This window comes from Sus scrofa, chromosome 9 (assembly GCF_054392235.1).
Source record: "Sus scrofa isolate SSC_HxYL_T2T_F1_AM1 chromosome 9, Sscrofa_HxYL_maternal_Yorkshire_Landrace_v2.0, whole genome shotgun sequence".
In the NCBI taxonomy this organism is placed as follows: domain Eukaryota; kingdom Metazoa; phylum Chordata; class Mammalia; order Artiodactyla; family Suidae; genus Sus; species Sus scrofa.
The window spans coordinates 141987414-142003954 of record NC_139391.1 but is presented as its reverse complement, the minus strand read 5'-3'; the positions used below and the strand labels follow the sequence as shown (position 1 = coordinate 142003954).

At 44.7% G+C, this 16541-nt stretch overlaps 1 non-coding gene across 1 annotated transcript; it reads left to right on the top strand.

The window, feature by feature from the left end:
- Window positions 1-4066: 4066 nt before the first annotated feature.
- Window positions 4067-4173, top strand: LOC146400257 (U6 spliceosomal RNA). Its single transcript, XR_014816970.1, has one exon. It is a non-coding gene; the product is annotated as a U6 spliceosomal RNA (small nuclear RNA).
- Window positions 4174-16541: the final 12368 nt, after the last annotated feature.

Here is a 16541-nt window from a genome sequence, read left to right as displayed (position 1 = left end):
AGTGAAGCTAACACTCGTACCAATCTCCCAGGATTTTCTGATCCAAAGAGTTTACACCCCGAAGTCCTTGGAAGGTTCCCGTACATTGGAACTGCTGTGTAGTCGTGCAGTATCACTGTCTTCACTGCTGTTATGGATGCGGCTCATTGAAAACCGGTTTTCCGTTTCTTTGCTCCTTAACTCTTTATTGCTTAGTTGTTTTCTTGGGTTTCCTGTTTTGCTTTCTGTAAGGAAACTCCAGCAGGTTTTGTAAGGCGAAAGTATCTGAAGCAATGAGGCAACTGTCTCCTGGAATAGAAACCTCTTACTGCCCAGAATAAGACTTCCTCACAACGGGTGGACACCCTAGGGCGGTAAGACAGGTGTCATGGTGCTGTGTGTGTGTCTGTGCCCCGGTGGGGTGTTTTTTACTCACCAAAGAATGGGTGGCGGTCACAGGAAGAAGAGGGTCTGTCTACACAGTGTCCTTGGCCGTCACCGCAAAGCGTGCGCTCAGGCCCCTGGCCAGACGCACAGCGGACCACAGCCGTCACAGGCCATTGGGTCGAGCTCCAACAATACAAATTCTCCTGTGTACGATTCCAGAGTCCCGTTTATCAACTTTTATCTCCAGCTCATAAAACCTCGCAAAGCCTATTTTCCACTCAATTAGCTATTTACTATTTTCAGTTTCCCAATAATGCCAAGCATTTCAGCATCCCCCCACCCCCAACGCTTTCCACCTGACATTCAGCAGGCATCTGCCTCTGCCCGGGTAGACCCGCTTTGGCGAACACTCCGGGCGCTTCAGGCTCTGACAGTTTCCCAGGAAGGGGCCGTAGTAAAAGGGCAGAACGTGTGGGAGTAATTCACAAGGCCTTTCCTTCCTCCCGCCTCAGGCTCTAGGCTGTGTTCTTCTGATCTTCATTGTGAGCAGCTAGGAGGGGATCGAGGAGGTGAACTTAGGACCATGGGGTCCCCACAAGACTGAGGGTTTTAAACGCTCCACCCTTCCGATCCTCCAGCAATTCGTGGATCACAGGCGGACGTGTTCTCACAGACGCTGGCTTTAGCTGGGGCCGCTGCTCCGGGGCTGCTTCTCCCCCCGTGGCTGATGTGCTGTATCTTCCTGTCTCTCTTTCCACTTCTCAGGGTGTCAGTTGTCCTCGTGACGTCAATTCTCTGATGGATCTGAAATGTGTCGTTGATTTTCAGTTTGCTCAGCGTTTCTTCCTTCCTTCCTTCCTTCCTTTCTTTTTCTTTCTTTGTTTCTTTCTTTCTTTCTTTCTTTTTCTTTCTTTCTTTCTTTCTTTCTTTTTCTTTCTTTCTTTCTTTCTTTTTCTTTCTTTCTTTCTTTCTTTCTTTCTTTCTTTTTCTTTCTTTCTTTCTTTCTTTCTTTCTTTCTTTCTTTCTTTCTTTCTTTCTTTTTTTCTTTCTTTCTTTCTTCCTTTGTGTTTTAGGGCTGCACCTGGGGCGTTGGGAGGTTCCCAGGCTATGGGCCCAAGCAGAGCTACAGCGGCCCGCCTACACTGCAGCCACAGCAACACATGGTCTGAGCCACGTCTGTGACCGACACCGCAGCTCACGGCAACCCCGGATCACCGACCCAGTGAGTGAGGCCAGGGATCAAACCTGCATCCACGTGGCTACTAGGCAGATTGGTTTCCGCTGTGCCACAACAGGAACGCCTGTTCAGCTTTTCTTTTTGTTGTGGGGTTGAGAATGATGCCTTTCAAGCATCTTCCGAGTCAGGCCGGAGCCCAGACGTTGTCCGCTTTCAAGGGCTGTGCCTCAGAACCCTCGGAAATGGTTTCACGAGCTAGCATTTCCGGTCCTCTTTTCAACAGATGGACTCGGGTCTGAGGGAGCATTTCTGCGTCGGCCCCACAGAGAGGCCGTGTCTGCTAGTCACACGCCGGCTCTGCTGAGAGCAAGGAATTAAATCTCAGAATTTGACCATGATGCTGGGATGCGGAGTAAATCACTTAATTCTGAGTAAATACATGTCTTCTGAATAAATAAATAAATAAATATTGGGGCGAGCCATGGGTGATTTCCTGACTCAGCACACCTCAAATCAGTGGGTATTACAGATGCCACGTTTGCTGATGGTGGGTATTACAGATGCCACGTTTGCTGATGGTGAGGACGGTGGCTTTCACGGTGGCTCCTCTACCCCCGGGGAACAGCTGCTCACAGCTCTTTGTGCAGCAAATAAATGAAGGGATAAATTGAGAAGTCTTGCATCCAATCAGGAGCCTACGAAGATGCCTCAGAATTCCAGACATTGCAGCAGGATGCTGTGTTCCTGCAGCAGCTTCATTTGGAAGAAGCCATCTAGGAAACAGTGAACTGGCACAATAAAATGGCAATACGCAGAGCCTGTGCACATCTCAGAGGTCTGCGCAGCTTTTTAGTACAGAAGGCATTGTTCGCCCTATCACCGTGGAGGTTACAGAAACATCAAATGTATCAATTCCACAGGAAGCCAAAGGGGACCAACACCGCATCTGTCAGCCACTCAGAAATCTTCCTCTGCAGCCAGGGGTTCTGTGCCGGGCTCTATGGATGAGCTGGTCCTTGCAACCCAGAAATTCTGTGTGCCCGTTCTGCGTGCACGCGTGTTTACGGAAGAAGAACCACGACCTTCATGATTAGGTAACATGGAGGAAGAGACGAGAAAAAGAAGCACCGAGATGCCCCGAGTCCGCCCTGCCTTCCAAAGGCGCTCTTCTTCGTGCGAGTGTAGACCAGACAGCAGAGAGAAGATATGCTTTTTTTCAGTGGCTGCCCCCCAGCACATGGGCGTTCTCAGGCCAGGGCCTGCATCCGAGCCACAGCCGTGACCTGCCCCGCAGCTGTGGCAAGGCCAGATGCCTAACCCACCTCTCTGGGCCGGGGATCCCACCGAACCCACACTTCTGCAGTGACCCGCGCCGCCGCAGTGGGATTCTTAACCCACTGTGCCAGCGGGAACTCCCGAGAGTGCATGTTCTGAGAAAAAAGGGACGGACAGACGGACCTGCCCAGGCCTCACGCTGAGCACCAGAGGCTCCATCCTCCCAACCCGAGTCCCGGGGGAGGCGGGAGGCAGAACAGACCCAGGAATCAGCAGACGGAGGTCTTCAGGTTTAAGCCTGCGACACATCGCTGGTATCACTTATGCAACGGATGACCGGCCCTTCCATTTCTATTCTGATGCAAAGTATCTATTGAACGCATTAAGTTGTCATCAGCTAATGAGGAATCATTGTCACTAAGCAGCTGCATCACAGAAATATTAGAGAGAAGAAATTTCAGATCTATAGCATTTTCATTTTCCTCGTAGCTGATTCGGAGGCTCTTCTTCAGATGCCAGGTCTGTGGCATTTCCAGTAACATTTCACGGTGGCTGATTCTTTCCCGCTTCCTCACGCCCCCACAATTTCTTATACCCGCCCCTCACCTCTACCCTTTGGGGCAAAAATAAAGGCCAAAAATCTCTCGACTCGCTTCACTTAGAAAAGGGTAAGCCGGCCAAGAGAATCAGATAACAGACACTCAGCACAGGACCCGAGGCACCAGGAGAGAAGGGTTTTCGCAGAGTTAGGAAGAGTGGGAAACCATCATATGCCAGAAAGGCCAGCAGCATCTTTAAGCGTGGCGGCCAAGGGCTGCCTCACTAATTGGGCCATTTACCTCCCAGAACCGTGACAAGGGCTGCTCGTCCACAGTTCTCGGACCTTTAAACACCTTCACTGGCAGGTGGCTTAAAAGCGGGAAGATGCTCTTAATTAGTGCTAATTGATTCCATCTGACATCCTCTACACTTGCCCAACTCGAGGATGCCCTCTGACCTGGCAGGGGAGGAATGGTTTTCATGTTCAGCTGGTAATAAGAAAGCCCTACATTAATTAGGGAGAAAAGCCCAGGACTATAGCAGGAAAAAACAGTACCCATGGATTTCTTGTCTGTCACTCTAATTCCTTGAATTTCACAGCCTTTTGTTGGGACAGTTTATCCATCCAGGCCAGTGCGCATGTGCCAGGAGAAGCCACGATCTGAAAGGGAGGCGGAAGCTACAGAGCTGTTCAGAAAGCACTGCTCTGTGCTCGCCTCGGCAGCACATATACTAAAATTGGAACGATACAGAGAAGATTAGCATGGCCCCTGCGCAAGGATGACATGCAAATTCGTGAAGTGTTCCATATTAAAAAAAAAAAAAAAAAGTCATAGAGTGGCAGACTAGATTTAAAAAAAGAGCCTACAATATGTTGCCTACCAGAGACTCCACCTTAGAACAATATGCACATATAAATTAAAAGTGAATTTGTCAATTTTGTTCACCCTTTCAAAAAAAAAGAAAGAAAGCACTGCTCTGTGACTACGGGACAGTGTGTCCTTTTCTTAGGAAATTGAGATGCATGGGCTACGCATATCGTACATTATCAAGATTATATATATTTTACCCGGACTGTAACATTTTAAAATTAACACTTTAATACGTGTTATAAAACCAATGTTCGGAGTTCCCGTCGTGGCTCAGTGGTTAACAAATCCGACTAGGAACCATGAGGTTGCGGGCTCAATCCCTGCCCTTGCTCAGTGGGTTAAGGATCTGGTGTTGCTGTGGCTGTGGTGTAGGCAGCGGCTACAGCTCTGATTCGACCCCTAGCCTGGGAACCTCCATATGCTGAGGGAGCAGCCCAAGAAATGGCCAAAAGACAAAAAACAAAAAATAAACAAATAAATAAAACCAATGCTCATCACAATCCTGGATTCCCCCCATACACGAAAGAAGGCAGAAGGTCCCAATTCCACTGTCCTTGTTCTAGTTGTCACATTCATCAACAGCAATTTCTCCCCTAGCAAGATGTCGCACATGAGCAGAATGAATTTTGCGCATTTGACAAATGTTTTCCACTGGCAATTCCCAAAGAGGACATTATAAGTGAATAACACTGGAAAAAAATGTTCTGGAGAAAATTAATGTGGAGACAATCTTTGAAGACGCTAAAAGCTCGCTGGTGACCCAGCAACATATCCACAAACCACCCAGACCAGACTTCTTTCTCAGTACCCTATTATGCTGTTGATAGTGGCTCAGACATGGAAGGGGCTGAGGGTTCATGGTATTTGAAATCTTCATCTTAGGGATTTGGAGCTGAGGTGCTGTGCAGAAGCATCTGAAGTTAGATTTGGAAGAATATTTTTTCTTTTTTTGTAAAGGCCAATTCCATAGAAAGTTTCAGGAGTTCCAACCTTGGCTCAGCAGATGAAGAACCCTACGCAAGGAGTTCCTGCTGTGGCACAGTGGAAACGAGTCTGACTAGTGTCCATGACAACTCAGGTTCCATCCCTTGCCTCGCTCAGTGGGTTGAGGATCTGGCATTGCCACGAGCCGTGGTGTAGGTCGCAGACACAGTCGGATCTGGTGTTGCTGTAGCTGTGGCATAGGCCAGCGGCTGCAGCCCTCGTTCAACCTCTAGCCTGGGAACCTCCATATGCCGCGCTTATGGCCCTAAAAAGACAAGAGGAAAAATTAAAAAAAAAAAAAAAGAACCCTGCATAGTACCCATGAGGATGCAGCTTCAGTCCCTGGCCTCGCTCTGTGGCTCAAGGATCTGGCATTGCTGCAAACTTCAGCATAGGTTGCACATGTGGCTCGGATCTGGTGCTACTGTGGCTGTGGTGTATGTAGACTGGCAGCTGCAGCTCCAATTCAACTCCTCACCTGGGAACTTCCATATGCTGCAGGTGCAGCCATAAAAAAAGGAAAAAAGATTGCCGATTACACTCTCTTAAAAGTATTCAAAGAAGCATGAATAAATGTGTCTTTCTGGAATGAAACTGAAAACAAATGTCAAAATTCTACTTTTATATGTTTTCTCTGAAGTATATAAAATATATACATTAAGCACATTTAAATATGTGAGTGTGTATTTGCACATATTTTGATCTAGTGAAGCCACTTTGAGGAATATTCCCTGTAGCAGTAATTGGACAGACGTGCATAGGTAGATAGAGAAAGATGTTTACTGAGGCTGTGTCACAGTTGTGGATAACGGAAAACCACTCTCCATCAACAGAAATAAATTATGCCAATAAACATATCAAGGCATATCCATCCAAAAGAAAAACCTTCATCCATCAGTAATGATGAAGCAGACTTATTTACCCATGCGAGGAGATGACCGGAAGATTTAGTTGAGAGGGGAAAAAAAGATTAAAAAATCAGCCTATATCATAATAGAGCACCACATATGTTGAATTTTATTAAAATGTCTATCTCTGGATAAAGATCATTTTAACTTTCTTGTAATATTGAATGTTTTCTATCTCATTTGGAACCATAAATAAAACGGCCCATCAGTTTCATGTGAGGGAGGAAAACCTATAAAAAATATACGATTGGAAATTATGTCCAAGCATCGACACCGCCAGCTTATCAGCCCACAAGGTGCAAAGGCCCCTCAGTCCTGCCAAATGGGAGTTTCAAACTCTGCACTGAAAAAATCAGCTTGTTCCCAAAGTGTTTGGTTGTCAGCTATTTCTTCTGAGGTTTGCAGCTTGGCAACCACTCTGCTCAAATATCCGTTCTTCTGCATTTCCACGGTGTCAAACGACACATTCAACCCCCTGGGCATTGCTCCCCTGTTTCCACGTAGAAAGTTACGCCCACTGAAAGGAATGGCTGGATTTTGATAAAGAACTTTCTGGGCAAGAGAGCCGGGTAGGCACAGTCTGATCCCTGCCCTTTCAGATAACCATCGAAATGGGAATGTTGAACCATCAAAGGAGAAGGTGGCAGCAGAGGGAGGAGTAAGCACAGGTCCAGCTTTCCCTGCTCCCGGCAGGTGCAGCGGCCACAGCAGAGAGGAAGCCCGTGGATGCTCTGGGGTGTTGCCCTGCATCTCTGCTCTTGGAGAAGGGTGCTCATGGCTTTGACCGCTCTGCAGAAGCAGAGTCTACTCCTGGCTCCCAGAGCCCGAAGGCTGCACAGCCTTCCCCTCTCTCTTCCCCATTTTCTTCATCTGTCAAATGAGAAGATGAGGGCAGCCCCAAGAGGATCAATGGCCATTTCAGGCCCACAGACATGTTTTGCATGGCCCACATGAAAGTAGAAATAAAACTAAAATAACTGTATGTTGGAGTTCCCATCATGGTGGTGCAGTGGCGTTAAGCATCTGACTGCAGCGGCTGGGGTCGCAGCTGCAGCTCGGATTCAGTCCCTGGCCTGGGAACTTCCATATGCCACAGGTGCAGCCATAAAAAGATTGTAAATTATTTCCAACTTTAAAAAAAAATAAGAAAAAAGAGAAAACCCTCTGGATGCTGGAAACGGGGGAGATGCAGCAGGACCCCAAGGAGACACAAGACACTTCTGCTGCCCGCGGTGCAGGGGAAGGAGGAGTGAAGAAAACAGCTCCCCGGGAAGGAACCAGAAGAGAGGCAGCGGTCCCAGGAGCACATCCGGCCCCAGAACAGCTCCAAGGGCCATCGGTCTGGGCAGCCCAGGAGCGGTCCACATGTCGCTCTGACACGTACGTGCCCGTGGAAATGGCCACGTCCCTCCCTGACTCTGTGACGCCCCCCCAAGGCCGCAGAGGAAATGCACAGACGTGAAGATTCAGAACGGAAAATTAACTTTGGGTAAAAGGTGAAACTTGCTCCTCTCAGTAAACCATCCGGATAAAATCCAGCTGAGTCCTCCTTTGAAGAGCATAGACGTTCTTCTCTAAAAGCAGAATTTAAAGTTAGCCTTTAAAAAAGCTGTTAAGGAGCAAGTTGGTGAAACTGAGAGGGAGGTCTCTGTAGAATTCCTTTCTCTCGCATCCTTCCAGGGCCTGTTGGCTCAAAGGCAGAGCCACTGGGATGAAGCAGGTCAAGAAAGGCCAGTGGAAACAAAAAGTTACAGTTGCTGAATTTGAAAATAAAACAGGAGTTCCTGCTCTGGCGCCATGGGATCAGCAGTCTTGAGAGGGCGGGGACACAGGTTCGATGCCTGGCCAGACACAGCTTCAGTTTAGGTTGCAGTTGTCACTTGGATCTGATCCCTGGCCCAGGAACTCCGTAGGCCTCAGGGTGGCCAAAAACAAAACAAAACAAAAGAAAGGAAAGAAAAGAAAAATGACCAAAGGGCAAGGAACATTCACTTGGGTATTCGGAAGATGAATTAGCAAAGTAGAACACAGGTACAAGAACTTAACTTAAATCTTGGGATAAGGATCTAAAAAAAAAAAAAAAAAAAAAAACACACGTACATTAGCAGCAAATGTTTGTTGATGTGTATTTGGGAGTATAACCTAGGATCCCTTAAACTTTAGAAACAAAACCTCTCAGAAATAAATAAGAAAAATATGAGTATCTCAGGAGAAAGCTGAACAGAGGAAATAAATGTACACACAAATTCAGACAGCCAATAAATACTCTTAAAAAGCTCAGCCTATACCAGTAATAGTTACCCTCTGCTCCCGTCCTATTTTTCCTACATAAGTGGAATGTTTATAACAATGCCGTCATAATTATTCTCGGATTTGCCGAGTACCACACTCTTCCTACAAAAGTATAATTCAGTACTAACTGCCTGGAGGGAAATCAGGACAGATGAGGAGAAAGCCTCACCTCAAAAAACAGCACACGCACAGATGAAGGAGTTTTATTTCTAGCAATTTGTCCTAAGGAATCAATCACGGATGTTTAAAAAGATGCACGAGCAATGCTGTTCTCTGCAGCATAACTTATAGCGGTGAAAAATTGGAAACAATCTAAACGGCTGCCAATGAGAAATTGGTTTTTAAAATATGAAACGTATAAACTATGATGAAATTCAAGAGCGTGATTAGCAGTCATGGACGAGAATACCCAAGGAAATAGGGAAATGACAGTGAGAGGAACAGGCTCAAAATAATGTACAGGGTGACCTAAATATGGTTAAAACGTGCAAATAGAATTCCAATTTTTACATGTGTAACATCTGTGAAAGGAAAAGAGCTGAAATTAAATATAGCATTATGGTATTGGAGACTCTCTAAGTCAACTTCGCAAAGGAAGGGCAAAATGGAAGAACTTAGCCTGCCAAATGTTAAGATACATTTGAAATCTTGGTAAAATGCAAATATTTATTGGCTCTCAAGAACAGTCTGTAGGACAATGAGCTGGGTGGAGATGCCAAAGATGGACTGATTTTATAAACGAATTTAACCCTTGATAAAGATGCCACGAGACTTAAACAGAAAGAGCACAGGTGGTTTAAGAATATTGGTTCATCGAATGAAGAAAAACAAAGATGGGTTCCCACCTCATATATACGAGTGGATTCTGGCTATGTTAAAGATTTCAATGTAAAAGTAAATTTTCAAAGTTAACGGGAAATATTGTTTAATGAAGTTTAATGAATCCTCTTCATTTTCAACGGCTTTATTGAGGAATAATTAATAAGCAAAAACTGCATTTTTTTATGCGTGCAATTTGATGAGTTTGGACACTGGAAAATGCCCATGATCACCCCATCAAGGTAATGGACATGCCATACCTCCCAGAGTCCCCCGGTGTCCCTCTGTGTGTGTTTTGTGTTAAGCACACTTGACATGACATCTCTTGTCTTAACACATTTTGAAGCACACAATACCACAGTGTTCACTGCAGACGCTACCAGAGCACACAGCACCTCTCTAGAATTCACATGTCTACACAATTGAAACATTGTACCCGCTCAACAAATTTGTGTAAAAAGTCACATTGGGAGAAGGTATCTGCCCAAATGAAAGGAATCAATCTCTTGACTATGCAATAACATCTTACAAATAGTAAAGAGAACAATTACCCTCCTCTTATAAAGGGGGAAGGCTATAGGAGTTCCTCGGTTGTCTCGCAGGTTAAAGAGCTGGTATTATCGTCACGGTGGCTCAGATCACAGCTGTGGTTCCGGTTTAACCCCTGACCTGGGAAAAACTGCATGCCATGGGGAAGGACAAGACAAAGAGTGAAGACACAGTCGTAATTCAGAGTTCCTTCGCAAATTTAAAAGTCTATAAAATATTTAAAAAGTTCAAATCAAATAGCTATCAGAAAAATGCAAACTATGGAAAAAATGGACATATCATCATATACAAAGTAGCTCTGGAAAATTTGGAAAAGCTGGAAAAGGCCACTGTCAGAGGCATGGAGTCATCTATATAGAAGCAAACTAACGTACACTGTTGAGAGAATGGAGACTGCCAAAGCCTCTCTAGCCAACAGTTTGGCAGCATCGAATCAAGTTACAAAAACAGATACTTAGATGCTGCAGAGTGCTCACTGCTGAGTATAATTCCTAAAGATATTCTCACACAAATGGATGAGAAAAAAGTGCCAATAAAGTTGGGAGAAGCTTTACCAAGCTGCCAAGTATAAATTATACACAAATATATGTACATACCCAAAACATATATATATATACATATATACATACATATAAAATACAGATTATCCAAAATGACAGGTGAAATTAGTGGAGAAATATTTAGATGCAATGCAAAGTACAATACTGTAGCAAATTTATAACAGATAAAAGAAGGTAAGACAAAATGCATTTCTAGGCATAAAATATCAATACATAAAGATAAAAGCTTCCCAGGATGGTTAGAGAAGCCACTGTAAACACGTGTCAGGAGTCATATATCATCAGTCTATACAGCAAAAGCTTACAGAACTGTGAGGAGGAACAGAGAAATTAACCTATCAGGAAAGATTTTAACACACCTCCTTTAGTATTTTATGAATCTTACAAACAACAGCCAGGACAAAGCAGGAAGCCAGAGAAGAGCAGAACATTAACGAGTTTGGTCTAATGGACACATTTAGAACATGAGACTCAGCAGTTAAAGAAAACACATTTCCTTCAGGCATAAATAACACTCACCAAAAATATAGCCAATCACAAGGGCATAAATAAAGCCTCAACAAAATAACTCCAAAGAGCGTAGAAGGGAAAAAAGAAAGGATAAAAATGAGAGATAAAATGAATGATATTGAATGTATTCGATTAAAATATTTATATGTAATATAGAATATATATAGACTGTATTCCATAATAATATCAAGTATAGCCATATATTGTGTATTAAGAAATATAGCTTTTTATAACATATTTTGTTACATGTTACAGAAGGTGTAGTATTGCAGAGTGGATTACAGGATTGATAAAGACCAAATTTGTTTTTGAAACACAAATGTGTAAGTAAAATTAGGAGAATAAGTGGAAAGAAAGACCGTGGAATTCAAGGTATGATGAATTTCCTAACATGTAAAACGCCTGGGACTGCCTCCCTTTCATTCACCCGCGTTCCCACACAAAGGTGGAGTCTGCGGAATTCCCTCGCGTGCCGCAGGGGAAGGAGCCGGGTCTGTCACGGCAGAGGCTTGGCTCACTGTCGTGGTGCAGGTTCCATCTGGAACTTCCTTCCTCACACCTTGAGTGCACCCAAAATTAAAAAAAGACGGTTTGCAGGATTTCTGCACGCTTTTAATTTTTCTCTATAGGACAAGGCACTTGTTTTAGCAACAAGATGGAAAGTCAGTACTAAAAAAGCTTTAATATTATTTATATATGTATTTATTTAGCATGCTTTATTGAGAGGATATATCGAGAAAAATAAAACTATTCATACCTTTGAATAAGCCCATCTCTCAAGAATAGCTCACGTTATGGAGCAGAGTTCCAGGTATGCCATTCTCATTTCGGCGCACGAGATGCCACAGTATCCACTGGAACGGAAACACAAATGAACAACAAGAAAGGGACGGTTCGATGCATTAAAAATATGCATCCATTAGAAATAAAAATGATTGGAAAAACTGTCATATGGGAAAAATGGATTAACAAAACTGCAGAAAGCCTGAAAATACAGAAAGACTTGTTATTATGATTAGCATTACGTAAAAAACAGGGACAAGAGATGTAGGAAGAAGTTGCAAGTGTTTCGCTCATGGACCAGGGAGGTTCTGTTCACAGCAGCATTAACTGAGATGTCTGGTTCCGTCTCTCCCTCCTTTAGTAATGTATTGAGTTGTATCTCTGCCACGGAGATGCGACCACGTGATTTTCAAAATGAAAACACAGCATTACTTAAAAAACATCCCATGCTTCAGAGCTATGTTCAGTGATGATGTGACAGGGCGGTTGAGACTCACAGAAAAGGCTGTATAATGAAGCCGCCGAAGACAAGAGGAAAATACTTCGTTCATAAATCAGTAGAGAGTCAGACCAAGGTGTTTCCATCCCACAGTCAGGAACATGCCCCAGAGAACCCGCCCATAGCTTGTACAGGGGCAACGCCTCCTGCAAGGTCAAAGTCAGCTTTGGGTGTAGCAATCAGGCACAGGAGATGCTCTGTCTCCAAGGAGACCGTTTCCTCTGCTGTTGCTTCCAAGCCCAACAGAAAGGTGGAGCAAAACGTCTGCAGCGTACATTCCCCAAACAAAATTAAATGGACTTAAGAGTTCCCACTGTGGCTCAGCAGGTTAAGGACCCGACACTGTCTCTGTGAGGAAGCGGGTTCCATCCCTGGCCTTGCTCAGTGGGTTACGGATCTGGCATTGCTGTGGCTGTGGTGTAGGCTGGCAGCTGCAGCTCCAATTCAACCCCTAGCCCAGGAACTTCCATATGCCACAGGTGTGGCCATAAAAAGATAATTAAAAAAAAATTAAATGGACTTAAATGCTAACATCTTTCTAGCAAAATAAAAGGTAGAGTTCCTGATTTATTTATATAAGTAATATAAAATAACGGCGTTCTCTTGTGGCTCAGTGGGTTAAGGATCCTGAGTTGTCACTGCAGTGGCTCAGGTCTCTGCTGTGGCACTGGTTTAATGCCTGGCCCAGGAGCTTCTGACTGCTGTGGGCATGACCAAAAAAATAAATAATATAAAATAAAATGTCATAATTCTGAAAACAAAAGAAGAGGATGAAGCAGAAAAAATCAAGAGAGAAAAAGGACCAGTTTCATACCTGCTGTTCTCAAAAGCATTGACAGCCTCTAAGGCCTTAAGTGACAGCACTTCTCCTTCTGTAACTGGAAATGGCAAAAGGCTAAAAAAGTCCAAGTTAATTCAAGCAAAAATACAATAGAATCCATGTAAGAACCTACCTGTGGGGAAACAACTCAATAATTCTTATTAAACCCATGGCTTATTTTCAAGTAAGCTCTGGCTTAGTGGATGGAGAGTTATTTTATGAAATAGGAGTTTGAATAAGGAACAGAAAAAAGTAGATAATGAGCACAAGGCCTCAAAGTAGGTTTGCCAGAATCAATTTTTCTAGATTGGAAAGTGATCCCCACAGCGAATTCCTCTAGAATGTGTAATGAGTCTGCTTTCTATTCCTAATAGGCCTTTCCTTTCCATGTAAGTGTCTAGGAAGAGAATAAAGTACTAGCAAGTGGCAAAAAATCAGAATCAGTGACGTCAAGAAGACCGACATGAGATTTTTAAGATAAAGGAAATTTACAGATTTTCCTCAAATTAGCACAGAAAGTACTTGTCAGGTATGGGAGATGGCCTTCACGGCTGAGTAGGAAAGCGTTTTAATGTTGGCATTTGCTCCCTGGATCAAACCTCTGTATCTTGTTAGAGTAACTGCTAGGAAAATGATCCTAGGAAATATAATTAGAAAATGAATCTTTGGAAGGCTATCAAGTACAACAGAACCAAATGGAAGGCTAGAAAACCAGGATCACAAAACAGCAGAAGCCAGGGTGGCTTCAGGAGTATTGAGAGTAGGAATTTAGTACTAATAATAGTATTAGCAATGGCAGCACCAATAATGATGGCAATAGCAGCTCTGACCTGGGAAGAGAATGCTTCATGCTGAGCAGTCTGCGAGGGTGAGGTCGCTTAATTCTCACAGTCAGCCTACGAGAAGGTGCTATCCCGCTGCGGGATGGCAAAACCAAGACATAACGAAAAGGTTCTCACCAAAAACTCTGCAGCGTTTACATGGCAGCAAGTCTCACTCAAGAACCACTGGTGTTTTTGAGTGACCCAAGAACACCAGTACACACAGTGGCCCAAGGGGCTGAATGGCTCCCAGGTCCTGGGTACCAAGGCGATGCTAAGACCTGCAGTCTTGGAGCAGCCCTAGGGTCAAGCCTACATTCATGCCTACGTTGTGAGGTTACCCCAAACCTGTCACACACACGCTATCCCACCCAACCAGCTCCCTTGGTTAGCAAACATGGTGTGAGTCGAAGGCAACAACTCGGTTTTTTAAATTGATGTATAGTTGATTTACAATGTTGTATTCGTTTCAGGTGTATAGCAAAGGAATTCAGTTATACGTAGACATGTGTCCATTCCTTTCCAGGTCCTTTCCCATACAGCTTCTCACGGAACACCAGTGGCGTTTCCTGTGCTACACAGTGGGTCTTCATTGTTTAGCTATTTTATGTTTAATAGTGCCTGTCTGTTGATTCCAAACTCCTAATTTATCCCCCCTCCCCTTTCCCCTTTTGTAACCGTAAGTTTATTTTCTATGTGTGTGAGTCTGTTTCTCTTTTGTAAATAAGTTCATTAGCATCTTTTGTTAAGATTCCACACATGATATCACATTTGTCTCTTTCTGTCTGACTTACTTCACTCAGTATCATTAAGTCCATTCATGTTGCTATAAATGGCATTATCTCATTCTTTGTATGGCTGAGGAGTCCTCCACTGTGTCTGTGTACCACATCTTCTTTATTCATTCATCTTTTGAGGGATATTTAGGTGGCTCCCATGTCTAGTCTAGTGTGAATGGTGCTGCTGTGAACACTGAGGTGCATGAATCTTTTTTGAATTAGAGTTTCTGTCTTGTCTGGGTGTGTGCCCAGACGTGGGCTCGTGGGATCACATGTGACTCTATTTGTAATTTTAAGAGAAACTCCATACTGTTCTCCTCAATGGCTGTACCAATATGGATTCATTACTCGCTGAAGAAAGTTGATTTCACACACACACACGCACACACACACACAAACACATGGCTGCTACGCAGAGGATATCAACCCCTAACCCCATCTGGCTCCATCTAGAATGTGACAAATGACAGATAAACAAAGACTTAAGGAGGACAGACAAAGCACCGGGCATGGTGCCTCACAATGATATTCTCATTCCGGGCTCCAAAAACTCCAGGAGTTTGGGTCTGACTAACTCCCGTTTATAGTTGTAGGCATCCTGGTAAGAGAGACCAAGAAGCTGCCCAGGGTGACACAGCCAATCAGTGGACCCAGCGGGATGTCCACCTGTTGCTCTCCATTTCCAAAGCTCCGCCTCCGCTGCAGGTAAGGCAGGTGTGCCTCTGTCAGCAGCCTTAGACAGATCATGCCCCACGCTGTTGGTGGGTGGCTGGGTCATCCCTGCACAGGGCTGAAGCTCCAATCCTAACTTGCCATTTTAATTTCTTCTCCCCAGAGAGAAGCTACTGACGTCTTCCATGAGTCACCATGCCTAACCCAGAGGGTCCCCCAAAACGTCAGCAGAAATGCAGAGAGCAGGCAGATTGGAGCCACCTAGTTGTGGGGGACAAACACAGTTTCATTCTCCAGGGAATAACTAGCACAGCTCTGTTCCTCTGGCGTCCTGTTTTTCCTCCGCGCCCACCCCTTTCCATCACTGTGCGCTTTGATTACTTCCGAGACTTCAGAGCTGTGTTTAAACTCATCTCTCAATTCGATTTGTGGCACGGCTTTTAGACTACAGAGTGTTGACACAGGCACGAGCTTGAAACCAAAATTGAAGCCCTCAAAAATGCATATGGAAAGGTTTCTGCATCAAAGAAAGATCCCAGGGAGGCAGAGGTGGGTGTGAATGAAAGACCTAATTCACAGCATGAATCCAGCTGAGAGTTGAGAGGGGCGGGGCCGTGCAGGGTTTCAGGGGAAGCACCTGAGTGCATTCCACGTGGCCAAGAGTGAAGGCAAAGCAAGCCAGAGCCAGCCACCTGTCCTTGAGAGTGATGTTGACCTCAAGCCAGGAGAGGGATGAAACGGCAGTAAATGTTGAACGCTATACAGGCAAACATTCAAATGGAGTTTAGAAGCCAAACTGCACTAGGTCTAAAGGGCATCTTTTTCTCTCTTCTCAATTTCACTCTCCCTCTGGCCTTCCGGTTGGGTTTTCAAAATGTTGCCATAATTAGAAGGTTTCACCACATTTTTTCCGTAATCTAGTTTTCCACAGTTCTTTAGAGCTCCTAAAAAAATGTTTCACTATGCCGTTTAAAGAGAAAATAGGATACGACCCCTCTCACATGCTGATAAAGGTCCTGGAGGCAATGCACCCACCAGTAGGCTCTGCTTTGGTGGGGAGAGACTTTCCCCAGGTCCTCGCTGCTGAAATTTCTGGTGCATCAGGGAGGGTTTGGGTAAGAGAGATCGTGCCCTGTTTGCTTCCACACACCCCCCCGCCCCCGCATCTCTTCAGTGGTTCTTACCTGTTGCCAACCTGCCCATTCTTAAGGTAAACCAGGTCCAGCCAGCCCAGGATGCTCTGGGAGCATTTCTGGTCTCCCCCTCCCCCCACTCTGATTCAGTGAGAGGGAAACAGGACTGCTCTCCCTCCAGC